The following is a 17,027-nucleotide window of genomic DNA, read 5'->3' as shown; positions in this document are numbered from 1 at the left end:
AACACAGCATTTTTCTGCAACATGGAAAGGCATAGGCAGGGTATGCGGAGCCTGCTGGGTGGGTATTTGGAGAGGCAGCAGAGCTGTCTGAGAGGATTAGGAATAAAATGCCTTGATATGTTGTCTAGACTGTACTGATAAATAGGATGAAGTGTTGGTTTTTATTTGTTTATGTTGCTTGTGTTCCTTATGCTTTTACAACCGTTTCTAAAAATAAAGTAAAATTCAAAAAATCAGTATTTCAGCACTGTGATATGCCTTAAGTGGAAATGCTGATTGGTGTTTATGTCTTCTGTACCATTAGTTTCTCATGTGTGTGATGAATAATGGATTTTTGTCAATCCCTGCGAATGACTGAATGTGTAATTTTTACATCTCTGAGGTGAATTAGTAACATGAGCCACATCATTAGTGCTGTGTAAAACTTGAAGTTTCTTCTGCATTTATATTGTCCTTGAATAGTTGCAAATAAAATTACGGCACCTGGTTTAATTTTTATCAGGGCTATTTTGTGCCTGGAAAGTAAGGTACAGGCAGTACGATCGGAAGAGTTTTGTTATCTCTGTTAATTGTTGCTGTTCTTGATGAAGGTTTGAAACAGCAATGGTTGATCTGATAGAGATAGGAGAGCAAAATGTTGAAACTGCTAGCAACCCAATTGTCATGTAGTACAAATCTTAGTAGTTAATCTGATAGAGGCTTTATCATGGTGCCTCAATTCATACTGTAGCTATTACAAGCTACAATAGAAGGAAATAGAAATTTCTTCCATTTTATTTATGTATTTCTAAACGCTAGGTGAAAGAACTGTTAGCATGTAGGATATGTAAAACTCAATGTGTTTTTATAATCTACTGTCGCCAATATTTTTACCTATAGGATTTCTTCTTAATGCAGGCTATAACTTGGTTTCCTAGGAGAATTTACCATTTACCTTTTTTTTTTTTTTTTCCTCTTTTCTTTTTGGCAATGCTTTAGTAAGCAGAGTTTCTCAGTGTTTTATACTGAATCCGGGAAGATGTGTTTAGAGGGAAAAAGATCTTAAAACCTGTTCTTTATTATTTATTTATGTACAGTTTTCCCTGAAAGCACCCCAGTGTCCTCTGTAACCATATAGTAGTTTGTCATCTACCATTAAAAACAGGATTACAAGGAGCAGTGAGCTAAAGGATACATTTGTATGTACCCAAAATTAAATACTAAGCGTACATTAACATGATTTACTTTCATCTTCACTACTGGTGTGATAAAGTTGCACTATGTGAGATATCACTGGGCAATATGAAATAAGAACAGTGCTTTTCAGGTTTTTTTTTTTTTTTTTTTTTTTTCTGGGATGACTGCTTTGCATTTGCAGGGCAGCCTGAATCAGCTAAGTATTGAGCCGTAGCCGTACATGCTTGTGATACTCCTCTCCTTGCAGTTGCTCATCCAGAGATACAAACTAGTCAGGAAGACAGGGCACGGGTGGGTGAATCATACTTCGTGATTTCACAAAGTATGAATAGCTGTTTTCCTGCTGGCATAATTTAAATTTCACTTCTCTGTTGCACTGCGGTTACATCAAAGTAAGCCTGCAGTTCTGGCTTCTGTGGCGGCTCAGTTTGAAGCTGAGTATGTGGCCAGGCACTATGCTTATTACCAAGTTCCTAATATCATCTGATTTTATCACTTTCAGTGTCCTTTCTGTGGTTCAACCAAGAGCCTTTGCCACCATATCATAAGTCTTAACATCAGACATGCAATGCATGATGCATAACATGGTGCTTTGTCTGTGCTTTGTCTTCTGGAACCAAAAAGTATTTAATGCAAGGGAAAGCTGTTATCTTTGTGGACCAAATCCTGATTCAGATGACATCTTAGTCATAAGATCCTATCAAATTGCACTGAGTAGAATTATGTGCATGTGAACTTCAGCTCCTGTCTACTTGGAAGGAGGTGATCCTCTCCCTCTACTCTTCCCTGGTGAGGCCACATCTGCAGTACTGTGTCCTGTTCTGGGCTCCTCAGTTCAGAAAATGCAGAGATCTTCTAGAGAGAGTCCAGTGGAGGGCCACAAAGATGATTAGGGGACTGGAGCATTTCTTTTATAAGGGAAGGCTGAGAAACCTGTGTCTGTACAGCATGGAGATTATCTAAAGTGAGGAAGTCAAAGGGATGGGACCAAGCTCCTTTCAGTGGTGTGCAGTGACAGGATAGGGGGCACTGGGCACAAATTGAACACAGGAAGTTCCATACAAACATGCAAAAGAAATTCTTCACTTTGTGGGTGACAGCACTGGAGCAGCTGCCCAGAGAGGTTGTGTTGTCTCCTTCTCTGCATACTTTCCTGTGTAACCAACCGCAGGGGACCTGCTTTAGCAGGGGGCTGGACTTGATGATAACTTGAGGTCCCTTCCAACCCCTATGATTCTATGTGCAGCTGGTTATACTAGTGATTAATATAATAGAGGTGAAATGCAGAAAAATATGGTCTGTAGAGCAAATAAGGAAAAACAAATTCCTTCTGAGAAAAGCAAGAGTAAAGTTCAGAGAGCTGGCAAGGCACTCCTACACCTGCACAGTTTTATAGCAGTCATCTGTAAACCCCGGTTGAAGATTTTCATTTTTTAAACAGTCAGAGAATTATTCTTCAGTTTTCATGCTGATCACTCACTGATTTCAGAAGGTATTTTCTCTGCCTGATAACTTAGTAAATGTCACAGAGATCGACCACTTTATGATGTGGTCAGTTATCAACTATTGGCTGCTAGCAGATAGAAAATGTTAAAGCAAATTAATCCAACCCTTGAGTTGCTGTGGTTGTGTGTTGCAAGGATGATTTCACAGAATCATAGAATCATAGAATGGCCTGGGTTGAAAAGGACCACAATGATCATCTAGTTTCAACCCCCCTGCTATGTTCATGGTTACCAACCAGCAGACCAGGCTGCCCAGAGCCACATCCAGCCTGGCCTTGAATGCCTCCAGGGATGGGGCATCCACAACCTCCTTGGGCAACCTGTTCCAGTGTGTCACCACTCTGTGTGAAAAACTTCCTTCTAATATCTAACCTAAACCTCCCCTGTCTTAGTTTAGAACCATTCCCCCTTCTCCTATCCCATCCCATCCTATCCCATCCTGTCCTATCCTATCCACCCTTGTAAACAATCATTCCCCCTCCTGTTCATATGCTCCCTATGCCATAGTTATTTTCATAAGGAAAGCTGTTGACTTTTCCTTTTTGTGTGGGAGAATTTTTCATGTAGTTGTTACTAGTATTTTCTGTGTATATATTAAAAAAAAAACACAGGTGCTAAACTGTCACGTCTTACTCTTGTTTGGAGGAGACTCAAAGAAATTCAGATTGGAACTCTTTTTACTTAGTTGTTATTGTTAATCACATTGTCTTAAATACAAAGCAAAACACTTTTCTATTGCGGGTACATTTAGAAAAGCATTTTCCAATTTTAAACAAGTTCATTGTTTAATGACTGCATTATATAAATAATTGGAAAAAATATCCTTCAGTTCCATCATTGAAGGTGTTTAAAGTGACACTCTCATCTTCACACACACAGATATATTTTTTTCCCAGTACTTTAAAAAGTATGTTTATCAGAAAATCCTTGATTTGTTATTGGTGTGACAGATACAGTTACTCAAGCATCTGTAAGCCACAGTCCCCTTCCCCTGTTTCCTCCCTCTGCTTAGTTCCTTCTTTTTGCATTTCTGCATGCTCTATCTGTGTGCATGTGTGGGATCACTCTCTCCACTATCTCTTCCTTGGGCTCATTTCCGTTCTTTGCTGGCAAAGAAACTCATTACTGAATCAGCAAAATCAGCCAAACCTTCCAGGCACTGCTTATAGCTTGTTTTGAAGATTATGTGAAGTGGGAGGAGTCCTTGAAATCAATCTATTGCTGTTCTGACACTTCACCTTCGGTTTGAACAGCTGCTGTCTGCTCTGGGCTTTTCCTCAAAACTGCTCATGTGAGGTCAGTAGTTTGCAAGCTTTTTTTAACCAGCCCTTTTGTCTCCTGGGGTTGTACCTGGAACCTGGGTTGCCTGGCAAAGCTGAGCTTTGGGTATGTGCATCTCACGTTTCTTTGACTTCCAAGGAATGCTCAGCCTGTTGCTTGGTGCTCTGAATGGCTCCATACATGGGTGTTACGTGGTGCAATTGCTGCTGAAATAACAGAGCAAGACCCTGTGCCGTGGGCAGTAATCATGAGATGGACTTTGTGATACATAGGAAGCTGCAGGGATTATGCTCCTAATACTTCTGCAAATCTCTGTAGAAAATCTCTTTGACAAGCTGAGTGGGGGTTTAATGGGTGTGGCTGAAATGCTACGGGATGCCAGCTCAAAACAGTAGTGACTTCAGGGGCACAGTTTGCATTGTCAGCTGTGTTCCAGTGTATGTGCATTGGGATCTTTCAAAGTAGTCTGGAAAATGTTGCAATCATTTCAATAGGAATTCAGTTTTCTGTCCTGCGTTGAAATTTTCATCACTTTTTTTTTTTTTTTGGGGGGGGGAGGGGGCAGCACAGACTTTATTCTTAAGAGTTGCATTCTTACAAGAAGTTGATAGGTTAGTGTACACGTGTGCCTATTATTTGTGTTATCAACAGCAGAATAAAACTGACCTTGGTCTTAGGGCTTTTGAGATGATTGCATTAATTGCCTAGATTCTTGCCTTGTAAAACTAAGTTCTTTGCTTAAACATGCAGTGATTTAAAGTTTTGTTAATGCTAAATTCATGATTCCTTCAGATAAACTAATATTGCCTCTTTGAGAAGCCATGCTTTTCTTCTCCTCTCCCCTTTTATAATGGTATTCACAGTTGTAAGATTACAACACAGTGAATAGATGTTACACAGAAACGAGGTAAATGTTTACTTATTAAGTGAAGGAACTCTTGGTTAACACCCTCTGAAAACTCAGTGAAGCACTTCGCACAATAACTAACTCTTAAGAAGAAGGCACCTTTTTGCTGATATGCAAAGTTCTTTGTCATTCAGGGAAGAAGTCAAGCAGCATCTCGAGTGTCAGTGACTCCTGACTGTATGTTTAAAGTATTTTTATTTGAGGTGGAGCTCTGTAAGAACTTATTATTAGCTATGAAATAATTAATTATTTGCTATTTTAGAATCAATTGTCACTGGTCAAAGTATGTAACAAAAAATGGATACGTGTCATACACTATTGATAATACCAGACTGTTAGTCCTTTGACCGTATATAGCTTATTGGCAGTGAAGTGTCTTGCAAAATATGACTCTGGGAGAGCTTAAAGCATTAATGTCACCTTTCAGATGATGAAAATGTAAGCTGTGAGTACACAGCCTTAATCCTAAGGATTTCCTTTATAATTGCTTGGATTTTTTTTTCCCAAAGTAATAAAGCGTGTTGCTTCTAACATCTTTCAGAATATAGTAGAGGCTTGACAGTGACATGTAGACTTTCAAGCTGATGGGACAGTAGATGACTCTTTTTTTTGTTTGTATCAAAAGAAAGAGCTTGGCTGAAATCTGACCTAGTCTTATATATATATAAATATATTAATATATATATATATATATGTGTGTATATGTGTATATATATATATATATTATGGTGTCTATATCATTTGGATACAAACTGAGTTTGTTTTGGAATAATGAAGAGTTCCCTTTTTGATTGCTACACTAAAATAAAATGCTTTCGTACTGGATTTCACCCTGTGTTGTCCTAACCATTGGTAGAGGAGCTCAAATGCCAGCCTGTGGTGAGAACAAGCAGGCACAATCCTGCTTTTACAGGCTGAGAAAATGAGATGCAGAGATATGAATTAGAGAGGGTCTACTGTGAATCCAGCACAGAAGGGAAAAATGAGACCTTTTTCTAGAGCTGTGGTTAATTTTATTTATTTATTTTTGAAAAAGGAGTGAGGATTTTTTTTTTCTTTATAGGGATGATGAGTGTATGTGGGACTGGGGCACCTCTAAGGTGGTACTGTTGCCTTTGGTCTAGAAGTTCTGAAGTGATGGCTGCACTTTTGTTCAGTTGTGTCTATGGCACACATGACACTTAACTGTTGTAGAAGCAACTTTCTCTTCATCTGGGAGCAAATTAAGTGTCTGTGGTACTGACAGGGAAGTAAAAAGGAGTAGAGCTTTATCTCTGAGGGGTTTTGAGCGAGCCTAATAGATCTTTCAAATATTTTCCTGTTGACTTAGTGAAGTCACTGGTTTCAGCTGTAGACTTTTCTTAAGAATTAGGTCTGTCAATAGACACTGAAGATAGATATGAATTTGGGAGGAGGCTTGAGGAGCTCTTTTCAGGAGGGCCTGTGTAGCTGTAGGCCATGAACTTCCTGGAACTACAGAAGAAGGGTTTGAGTGGGTGTGGGACCATGTCAGGGCCTTGCAAGCAACCTTGTGCCAGATTTCCCTTGTTCATTTCTTTGAATGTTTCTGCACTCACTGCAGCACACAAATCCTCCCTGAGGAGCCAGGAGATACACCATGAAGCTGTAGCCAGCTTTGTTTCTTTTGCAGAGAAAGAAAGGGGGAAAATACCTCAGACACACCTCTGCTACCCAGAAGAAGGAGTGCAGGAGAAGTGTGGGGGACACAGAGGTGCTGTGCTGGTTACAAGGGCTCAGTCTTATGACACAAGGCCTCAGGTGCTCTCTCTTCCCATCCTTTGCAGATGCTTAGTTTCGTTTTGCTGTGTCCGTGAAAGATGACTTTGAGTCCAAGAATTTCTTTGTGGTTTAATTACAGAACCTGTTGACTTTCACCTATCCCTTTGGCAGTACTCAGCCAACACCCTTTGTCACCTATTATCTGCGTTGTTAATTTGAGCTGAGAGAAACAAACAAAACGCTTTTTTTTCTGTCATGCTGTCATTCGAAACCCTGCAACGCCTGCAAGGCAGAGCGTTTTGCATCTATCTGAGCTTCCTAAATCGTGGTGCCGAGGACCAGCAATTCCTGGCACAGGGCAGGAGCACGGTGAGTCAGGACTCATCTTGTGGTTCCAAGCTGGCAGCTCGCCCAGTCATCTCCAGCAGCGTCATTTAGGAAGAGGATCAGGGGCTTAAAAGTAGGAAGCAGACAGCAGTCCATCCCATAGTGACAAAGAAGGGACTCCTTGTCCTACAGCAGGAAGTAAGTTGCGGTGGATCCAGGTATGTTTCCTTTTGATTAACTCTTGTTCCTTTTGTTTTCCAGTAAGTTTTTTCTTTTTTTTTTTTTTTCTTTCTTTATCAGTACATTCTTGAGCAATGTGAAAGACTTAAGTCCAAGGTAACTTATGACACCTTGTTCAGTCTCTATTTTGCTGTATTTCAATAATAGAAGCTCTCTCACTTTGATCTTGTGCACTGGAGAGATAGGATTATGGCTGCATCCACCTATCTGTAATCATGCCGTGTTTGACTGGGTTGTTTTGGTTCTGTGAAAGTTGAAAGAAAGCCATGGTGTGTGTTTGTTTAAGTTCTCCTGTTGAACTCTGAGGGCTGTATCCTATACCCTCATTGCTCACAGTAGAGGAAACACTGGTGTGAATCTGATAAAGCTGCCAGCTGTAACTTTATTCTCACACAACTGAATTGCCAAAGAAGACAGCAAGAAAGGTTGCCTTGGAAGAATCAGAGAAAATCATGCTCAGCATTGGAGAAGTGGTAGGTGGGGCAGCTTCCTTTTTTTTACTGTAGAAAGAGGTTCAGGTTTTGAGGCTGCCTTTGTGCTTGGTGGTGGTTGTCACCCGGCGGTGACTCACAGGTGAGAGCGTGGGGCCACACCTGTGCTGTCGCCTGCTTTGGTCCTGCTGGTGGTGAAAATGGCAGCAGCCTGGTCTGAGTGCCAGGCCAGTCCCATGACTAACAAGGCTGTATGGGTGGCAGACAGACAGGGATGCTCCTATTTACTCACTCTCCTTTTTCTGGGAGACAGAGGCAATCTAGGTAGAAACTTTTCACCACCTGGTATCAGCCTGCGAGAAATCAATGGAGCCGGATGGGCTGCATTACTCCTCCACTGTTACGATGATAGCCTGTGTATAAAGTAGTTATTTTAGATTTTTTTTTCTTTCTCTTTTCCTGAGTACATTTTGACCAATTTCACTTCTCAGTTTGTGAGAAGCTCTTGGTCTTCAGTTGTCAGTGTGCTGTTGGATATTAATGTTTGACCTTTGGAATTAGTCATGTAATTAAGGAGTGGTTTGACCACATATTCCATGTTTATAAAAATTGCTAAGAAATAACTTAGTGAGTAATAATGGTGCTAACTGCTGATCCTTCGGTCTGCAGTCTTGGTGCTTGCACAAGCAGCTATAACTTTTTCCTCTCCAGTGTTCAGCCAGCCCCATCAATGAGCGCTGTGATGCAGCAGAAGAGGCTCTGTTCTTGAATTGCTTGTAGTCAAAATCTGGTTCAGAAGAGAAAATCGAAAAATTTGCTTCATGATCTCCTTTTCAGTATGTGTTTTTTTCCAATAGTTCATGTGATATTTAAAAAAAATATTGCTGTAGTGTGATGTGTCTTCTGGATGTTGTATATAGACACATAAAGAATATTTTAAAAGTTTGAATTCTGAATTAAAAACTCAGTAACTCTGAAATTTGAGGCTTTAATTGAAGAAGAGAGGCAGATTATAATAAGAAATGTTCTAAATATACAAATTGGGCTTTCACTTCAGATTAAAGTTTAGTTTGTTTGATTTAAACTTTTTTCTTTTCCTTAAAATTTGTAAATTGGCCTGAATGTCCCCTCAATTTTTGGGGGGGAGGGGAAACTGTGCTTTGTCACCTTTTCCTGATATTGTCATTTCTGATTCTGCTTTATACAATTTGATATGTTTAATTTTCTCTTAGATATGTCAGTATTTTCTCTTACAATATTTGTGTTAAATAGGATAAAGAATTGAGTATTTTAGCATATTAGTAAATGTATTAATTAGCAAACAGCACCAGTTGATGTTTTTGAGAGGATTTTTAGTTTTTTGTCTATGTATTTTTAAAAAGCCCCAAATCTGTGTGTGGAGTGATGTGCTGTGCATACTGAGTCATGGCAAAGGATTCCCAGTCGCAGCTCCTCTCTCTCTGATAGTGGATTCATGCCTTTTAGCATGAATTTAGAGCAATAGCTGTGCATAGCTGACAGCGAGCAGCCCCACAGCAATGATGACTACTTCGATGCAAGACTGAGTGCTGTTCTGTCTTTGGAATACCCTGTACCTCAGTTTTCTATATGTCCCCTTCTCTGCAGCACTTGGTGTTCACCGTCTCCTTTCCTGAAAAAGAAAAAGTCAAATCCTCTCTGTTTTTAAAATATTTTATAATTTCCTTTAGTGCAGAGGAGAAATACTACTTAGAGTTCATCAGATTAAACTGCAGCAAAGCAACTTTTTACAACAGTCTGTTCTGAGATTTATAATGGTGTGTGATGTTGAATAATTCTCACTTCAAACTCAGGAAGCTTAAATTACTTTTAATGAGAATGAAGCAGCGAAAGCTGGATTTAATAATCAACTTGTTTTATTTTAGTTACAAAACACTGAGAAAGAAAGGCTTTTGATGATAGTATCTGTAGGTCTGGAAAAGAACAGTCTGCTTTTGGAGATGCTTTTAAGTGGGTGTGCCATAGGGATGCCAGTCCATGTTTTGCTTCTTCATTATGGGCATTTTGGTTCCAAAGTAGTTTTGTTTGAAAGGATTACAAAAGCACTCTTAAAATGAAGACCAATGAAGCAGTAGGGTTTACCAGAGCAAATATTGCAACAGTTATACCTGGTTTCTGTTACTACTTGTTTTAATAAAATGTCTGTATTCGGTATTTGTTCCATTCCAAAGTATCCCCCTAAAAGTGAAAAAGGTAATATTGTACCTTTACAATATGCAATAAAGAAACAGATTATTTCACAGAATCCTTCAGGGATGTGTTTGGGATTCACTGGTTTTACAGCCCCCTAAAATTGAGAGTTTATAGAGTGTTTAATCTGGTTCTGCCATCCCTCTGCTCCTGCTTAGGTTTTTAAAAATCCTGCCCTGTCACAGGTCTCAGAAGTTACACCTCCACCATCAGCAACTTCTTCCTGCCTGAGCTTGTCAAGTGTCTGGAGTGCATCTAAATTCATGCAGTTAATAGCTCCCAAAAACATATAAAGTGCCTAAAATACATAGAACTGGCTGGAGAATTAAGTGGTATTTTAATATAGAAAGAGAAAACCAGTGGTAAGAGAGGTGTTTGGCAATTACACTGTGTAATTAGTTGAGCTTGGAGGCAAAACCTTTGTGATGGGCTGCAGTCATTTAGCAGAGCTGGTTTGTGCTGAAACAGATGAGGAAAAATATGGAATGTAAAATAGTATATACAAGAAGAAACGTTCATTTTTTTGACCCCTTGAATGGCAAGCCTAGGATCATAGGTCACTGTCACTTAACTGATTATTGCCACAGGCAGCGGTGAGCTAGCATTCCCCTCCCCATAGTACTTCCCTTCTTCCAGTTTGCCTTTGCTGTCTTTCAGTCTGCCAATTTTACACAAGAGCCAGGATAGTGGGAACCGTATAAATGAAAGTGTGGAGTTAAAGGGAAAAGGAAGGGGACTGAGGAGGTCTGGCTCGCAGCAGTCTCTCTAGGAGTGGGATTGAGTAGAGATCCTTATGAATAAGGCTTCAACCTTAATGGTTTTTCTGTTTAAAATGCCTTTTTTTTTTTTTTTTTTTTTCATTTATCAGTACTGGTTTCACAGTCACCAGATCTTTTCTCAGGAAAAACAGGGTATGCAAATTTAAGTTGTGATGAAAGGGGCATGGAGAAACACAAATAAATGCACCCTTTCTCCTCAGAGAACTTCCTTTTTTCTTCCATCTCTTTTTTTTTTTTTTCTTCTTTTTTCTTTGCTCAGAAAAAGAAACGGAAGGTCTGTCTTTTCTTCACACGGAGAGAACTCCTTTCAGCACTGTATCAAAGTGCAGTGTGCTGTTAATCACTTATGCGTTTTGAGTTGGAAGGGAAAAAACAGCCAGGTTATTCACTTCTGTGCTCAGTCAAGGAGATAAATTTGATATGTGAGAGTGGATATTTTGGTTTTGTTTTTTATTCAAATCGGGAGGAAGGGAAACGTATTATAAGTTGGTGACAGCTCTAATGCCCAGATGTGAATACTTCAGTAATCATCATGTCCTATAAATCTCAGACACCTGTCCAAACATCGGAGTTAGCCTAGAAAAATACTGTTATTTATTTTGCTACCTGAGTTGATAGTGTCTACTGAAATCCATGTTTGCAGCTGAGCTTAAATGCATTTTAATTCTGTTTGTACTAACCAAAGCTTGAAAAATCTGGCACTATCATACTGCTCATGAATTAAAACACATTGCTTTTTTAATTTTTTTTAAATAAAAATAGAAAATGAGGGGTAGACCAGTGGATAAGTTGAATGAAGAAATGCTGAAGGCAAGGTTGAATGGGGCCCTGGACAGCCTGATCTATTGGATGGCAACTCTTCCCGTGACGGAGGAGTTGGAACCAGGTGATCTTTATGGTGCCTTTCAACCGAAGACACTCCATGACTCTATGCTCCTATGATAAGATCTTGCCCAAGTGAACATACACAATGCAATCAGTTTGCAGTGTCCAGAGTGCCTGTACATGCTCAATGATTATTCCCCAGACCACTTCTTTGGCCAGAATGAGTTAATTTTCAAAAGGTTTTGCTTTTTCCTCTTTGAAGATAGAAAATGCTTACGTGAAGCCTTCAGAAAACCAAGGACATGTTTTTCTTGGGGAGCTGAAGACTCTTAAGCTTTACAGCCCGTTAGCAGAAGCTCCTCTGTAGTGTGCACATGAACCATGCAGTCCAGATGTGTGGCTCCTCCAGTCCCTTGCAGGGATGTTGCCTTGTTGCCTCTTCTCTGGAGGAAGCATCTGAAAGCCAACTCATGGCAGTGATTCTGGGTGAAGATGGGGAATGGAACTTCAGGACCAAAAGAAGCGTTTTTCAGTGCCTTCCTTTCTCTCTCATTGCATAGATGATGGTAGGAATGTACTCAAATTCTTAGCTGCATTAAGTAATGAAAGGCAAGAGTGTTCTGATGTTCTGTCTTAACAAACACAAAGCCCTACAAAGCTTTACTCATAATCATTTTAGAAAGCAGAAGGTGGCTGTTGATTGGAAATATGGGATGCAGGAGACTGAATAACTTCTAAAGTCCAGAGAGATAGAATTGAAGGGATTCTTACTCCATATGTGACACATTGTCATATTTTCACTTTTTTCTTCTCTTACTCAACCCCTCCTTTGCCACAGAAATACAAGGAGCTACCTAGAGAGTTGACACAGATGTAAAGTGGGGTATGGAAGTAGAAGTGATGATATCGTTAACACTTAACATGCTAGGTTGGCTGCGTGCTAAATTTGTAAGATTCAGGCTAAGTTACCTAGCTGACATGATGAGCACCAGCACAACTGCCTAGGTAATTTGGTGCCTAGATATTGCTGTTTTTAGGACAGGACCAAAAATCTCAGCGCATCTTTGTGGAAATTGACCAGTTTATGCAACATCTTCAGTGTGTTTCTTCATTGTACCATGTGAATACATGGTCAGAGTGGAGACAATGAGCAAGCAGAAAAACTGGTTACATTAGGTTGGTCTACCAGGTATAGAGAAGAGCTCTCCTTTAGTAGGTTGCGCTTGTGAAGCCACGGAACAGTCACGGAGGAAACATCTGTTGATACACTCTGAAAGTCTGCTTCTCTGTCTTTCACATGAGTCATAAGAACTGGCAACAACAACAAAAAAATAAATACTTTTCAGTGATTCCTTGTGCAACAAAAGGGAACCATGTGCTATTACTAGACTGTCAGGGATATACAGGGACATCTTTCCACAACCCACCTGAAACCTGACGGCTCACCAAGAAGATGTGCTTGCAAAGTCTTGAGTGAGAGACAGTAAAGCACAGCCTACCTCCTGGGGTAAAGGATGTGCTACACTTAGTGATTTAGGAGGTATAAAAGAAATGAGAGGCAAAATGCTTCTGAAAGGTAGAATGTGGCAGCTGGAGATAATCCCTAACCTGCTCTGGGAAGGATAGGTGGTAGTGGTTGTCTCACACTTTGGTAAAGTGGTGTGTTATGCTTCCATCGTAAGTTTTCTCTGAAATGCTCATTTATTTTTAACCCTTTTCATGGAATTCATGTAATGGTATTTGAGTTACTGGAACTGTTTCTGAAGTGCATATATTTGGAGTCAAACGTATATGAGTGTATGTTGCACAGGTACTATCTGTACGTGTTAACAGATATGTTTAAAAACACTTTCTCCCATACCAGAGGAAGGCATCCTATGCGTGTAATTGAATCAAGATGCATTAGAAGCCTGCAGTCCTGTCATCTGCCCGCTAATACTTTTCCTGGAACTCAACCTCATGTTGCCCATGAGCAGCCCAAACAGCTCCCTTTATTATCAGGCTGAAGAAGAGAAGATAGTGATATGTAAGTGCAGGAAGTTAAGCCATCGGGGAAGTGTCTGCAGGAGAGGAGATCTCCCATCACCTAGCTTGAGTGACAGCTTGAGTCATAAAAAGCCACACATTTGATAGAGAACTTGGTTTAGATTATTTTGTTGTGTACTAAAAACTTGCCTGAAGGTTCAGCCAAAAGGAGAGAAGCTCTTCTAATCTGCTTTTGCAGCATTTTAAGATTCCCGTAATGTAAGGAAAATGTTTTCTTGAATCTGAAATGTGGAAGGAACTGAAAGGTCTGGCTGACAGTAATAACAAGAAACTTCTTGTGCTTCTCTGACCTAAGCTTTTGATTTGTTCCTTAGAGGCATAAAGTGAAACGCATCAATGGATCATGAGCTCAAATGGAGAGTTCTTAGTAATGTGCAGATCTGTCTATCTATATATACATACAGATGTGTATTTAAGAAATGTTGTCTGCTAATTTGAACTCTATGTCTGCTCAGTAAGATGAATGGTGAAGTTTACTGCAGTTTTTGCTACTGCTATATTGAGCTTTGTATTAAGAAAAAAATATGGGACATGGGATAGAAGGATCGGGCTTGATGTCATTATTTTTGGGTGGATGTTCTGAGAAAATTGCAGGGTGGCACAGGGTAGCACCAATTACTTTTTTCTGAAGCATTAAGGAAGTCTCAAATGCTTGCAGAGGGAAATGTAGTGTATGCTGTGTTACATTAAAGAGAAACAGTTTACATTCAGGAGCTTCAAGTCAGATAATGTTAAGAAAATAACAGTGATGTGTTTTGGGTGACTGTGGAAAGCAGTCTTCCTGCTTTACTATCTGTTTCTTCTTTAAGTGGCTTCCTCATCTCTCCGATATCTAGATTCCAAAAAGCAGGCAACACTGTTAGTTATTTATGCTAAGTATTGTCAAAATAAAATCCAAAATATTTTAAATTCTCACTTTCAAGTGTATGTTTTCTGTCCTAATGTTCCCAATAGTTTATAAGAAGTGGTAGCTTGCCAACTGCTCAGAACTTTTGTGTCCTGTTTCTTTTCAATCATTTACTAATCCGTCTTGTAAAATATTATTTAGTCTCATTTTCATAGGATCACAAGGTGAAGTAGATTTTCTGGACTATAATCTTGAGATGGTGAGCTGCTATTTTTGTATAATATATTTGTTGCATTTTTATTTCGTATATTATACATGCAGCCTATACAGATGGTGTTCAACTTTGATAGGGAAAACCACTTATTAAATCTTTTTATAACAATGTGTGTGCTTATTGATTTGCTGTGCTGGTTTTTCACCTTTAATAATGCTTGTAAACATAGCATTTTATGAGGAAAAGCTGCATCCCTTGAATCGGAAAGTGATTGTTTCAAAGTTGCTTTATGAGGCTAGAATTTCTGTTTGGTTCTGGATTAAACACTGGCCATCTTAGACTGATCTCCCTTCCTGAGCATTTTCACCTCATTAAGTTTGTGTAGACCAAAGCATGCTCTGACACTGTCTCTTTATCACATTTCCTGTTACTGAGTGGTGCAGTAGGGACCATCCGGATCTGTAATAGAAAATTAATGAAGAACTTAGCTTTATATATCAAAAAACAGCATTCAGTTTGCTTCACTACAATAGCATTAAGATCCTATTGCAAACAAGCATGAAAGCAGTAGACCTTATTTATCTCACTAGTCAGCAGCAATCACTCTTGACTGTGCACCAGAGCCAGATTTGCTGAGTGAGGAGATGCCTTTTTTATTCTGTTATTTATCAGAGCAGAACTGCTGCCTATACTCTCAAAGCACTTTATTTATTTATTTTGAAGATTGCACTCTTGCAGAAGAAGTGAAGTGTAAACCCATTTCAGGAGAAACTGCATTCAGAAAAGTACTTCAAACCTGCTTTTAAAGGTTATTTCCCACTTTTTTTTTTCCCCTCTTATTCAATATTTATCAAACAGATTCAAAGAAACTTGCTATTTGGTGAAGTTATTTGTATGCTATCCTGGAGCTGTTGATAAAATGCCTGTGATAAAATACTAGTCAGCCTGTATAGAAGTAGGCTGTAGCAAGCTAGAGCAAAACATAAAACCAGCACGGGCTGTTCAGATGCTTCATTTGTTTTCAACTTCGTTATTTGTCTTTAGACATGTAAAATGTAGTGACTTCAGTTTTATTCACCTTTCCCAAAGGGGGAAGAGGGACTCTGAGGAAAAGATAGCAGGTCTCGTTGGCAGGGCTTTAAACTAGGTTTGAAGGAAGAGCTGGGTAATAGTGAGCCTGCCCTTGGCAAGGTGTGGGACAGCTTAGGTTAGAGAGACAGGGTGCTAGTGGAGGCCCTCAACCTGCTGTTCTGAGATGTGCGGGCAACACTGCAGTGCATTCTGAAATCTTATGACATAAGCCAGGGACCACTGAGGCGATAGGAGAAGACAGTAGGGAAACTTAAATGAAATACTTCAAAGGAATTAAGGAGTTATTCTCCAAGAAGGCACCAATGCCATAAAATTATAGAAGATGGGTGAAGACCTACAAGATCATCCAGTCCAACTGTATTGTCACCAATAGGTGTCATGAACCATATCCCTCAACACAACTTCTAAACATTCCTCGAACACCTCCAGCGTTGGTGACTCCACCACCTCCCTGAGCAGCCCATTTCAGCACCTTGCCATTCTTTTGGAAAAGCAATATTTCTCAACCTGAATCTCTCCTGGTGCAACTTGAGGCCATTTCCTCCAGTCCTATCACTATTTACACAAGAGACGAGACCAATCCCCAGCTCACTACAGCCTCCCGTCAGTTGGTTATAGAGAGTGATAAGGTCATCCCTGAGTCTCCTCCAGTCTGAACAATCCCAGCTCCCTCACCTGCTCCTCATAAGGCCTGTGCTCCAGACCCCTCATCAGCTTTGCTGCCTTTCTCTCAACACACTCCAGTGTCTCAATGTCTTTCTTGTAGTGAGAGGCCCAAAACTAAACACAAGTATTCGAGGTGTAGCCTCACCAGTGCTGAGTACAGAGGGACAATTACTTCACTGCACATGCTGGCAACACCATTTCTGATACAAGCCAGGATGCTGTTGGCCTTCTTGGCCACCTGGGCTCACTGCTGGCTCATGTCCAGCTGAGTATTGACCAATACCCCTACACAATCTTCCAGCCACTCTGCCCCAAGTCTGTGGAGTTGCTTGGGGTTGCTGTGGCTAAAGTGCAGGACTCAGCACTTGATCTTGTTGAACTTCATCCCAATGGCTTCAGCCCATCCATCCAGCCTGTCCAGGTCTCTCTGTAGGGCCTCGCTACCCCCAGGCAGATTAACGCTTCCTGCCAACTTGGTGTCATCTGAAAGCTTGCTGAAGGTGCCCTTGTCCAGGTCATCAATAAAAGAATTAAAGAGAACAGGCCCTAGTACAGACCCTTGGGGCACACCACTCATGACCAGTTGTATTTAACTCCATTCACCACCACTCTCTGGGCCCAGACCTCCAGCCAGTTCTTTACCCACCCATCTACCCAGCTGAAATGACTCTATACCAATGCTCACAGCTTACAAAATAAACTGGAGGAGTTGGAAGCCACCG

At 40.2% G+C, this 17,027-nt stretch overlaps 1 protein-coding gene across 5 annotated transcripts in view; it reads left to right on the top strand.

Annotated features, from left to right (window-relative positions):
• Positions 1-17,027, top strand: part of EPS8 (EGFR pathway substrate 8, signaling adaptor) — a 134,996-nt gene that overhangs the window by 39,300 nt on the left and 78,669 nt on the right. The window contains exon 1 of one of the 5 annotated variants that reach the window (XM_090145739.1): positions 3,956-3,977. The exons of the other annotated variants lie outside the window; for them this stretch is intronic. The gene's annotated coding sequence lies outside the window, so the exon portion shown is untranslated. Of the gene's footprint in view, positions 1-3,955; positions 3,978-17,027 lie in introns of those variants that run through there. 5 annotated transcript variants of the gene reach the window in all.

This window comes from Phasianus colchicus, chromosome 1 (assembly GCF_987193195.1).
Source record: "Phasianus colchicus chromosome 1, bPhaCol1.hap1.1, whole genome shotgun sequence".
Taxonomy (NCBI): Eukaryota; Metazoa; Chordata; class Aves; order Galliformes; family Phasianidae; genus Phasianus; species Phasianus colchicus.
The sequence above is the reverse complement of the archived record's forward strand: the minus strand, read 5'-3'. Positions and strand labels throughout refer to the sequence as shown.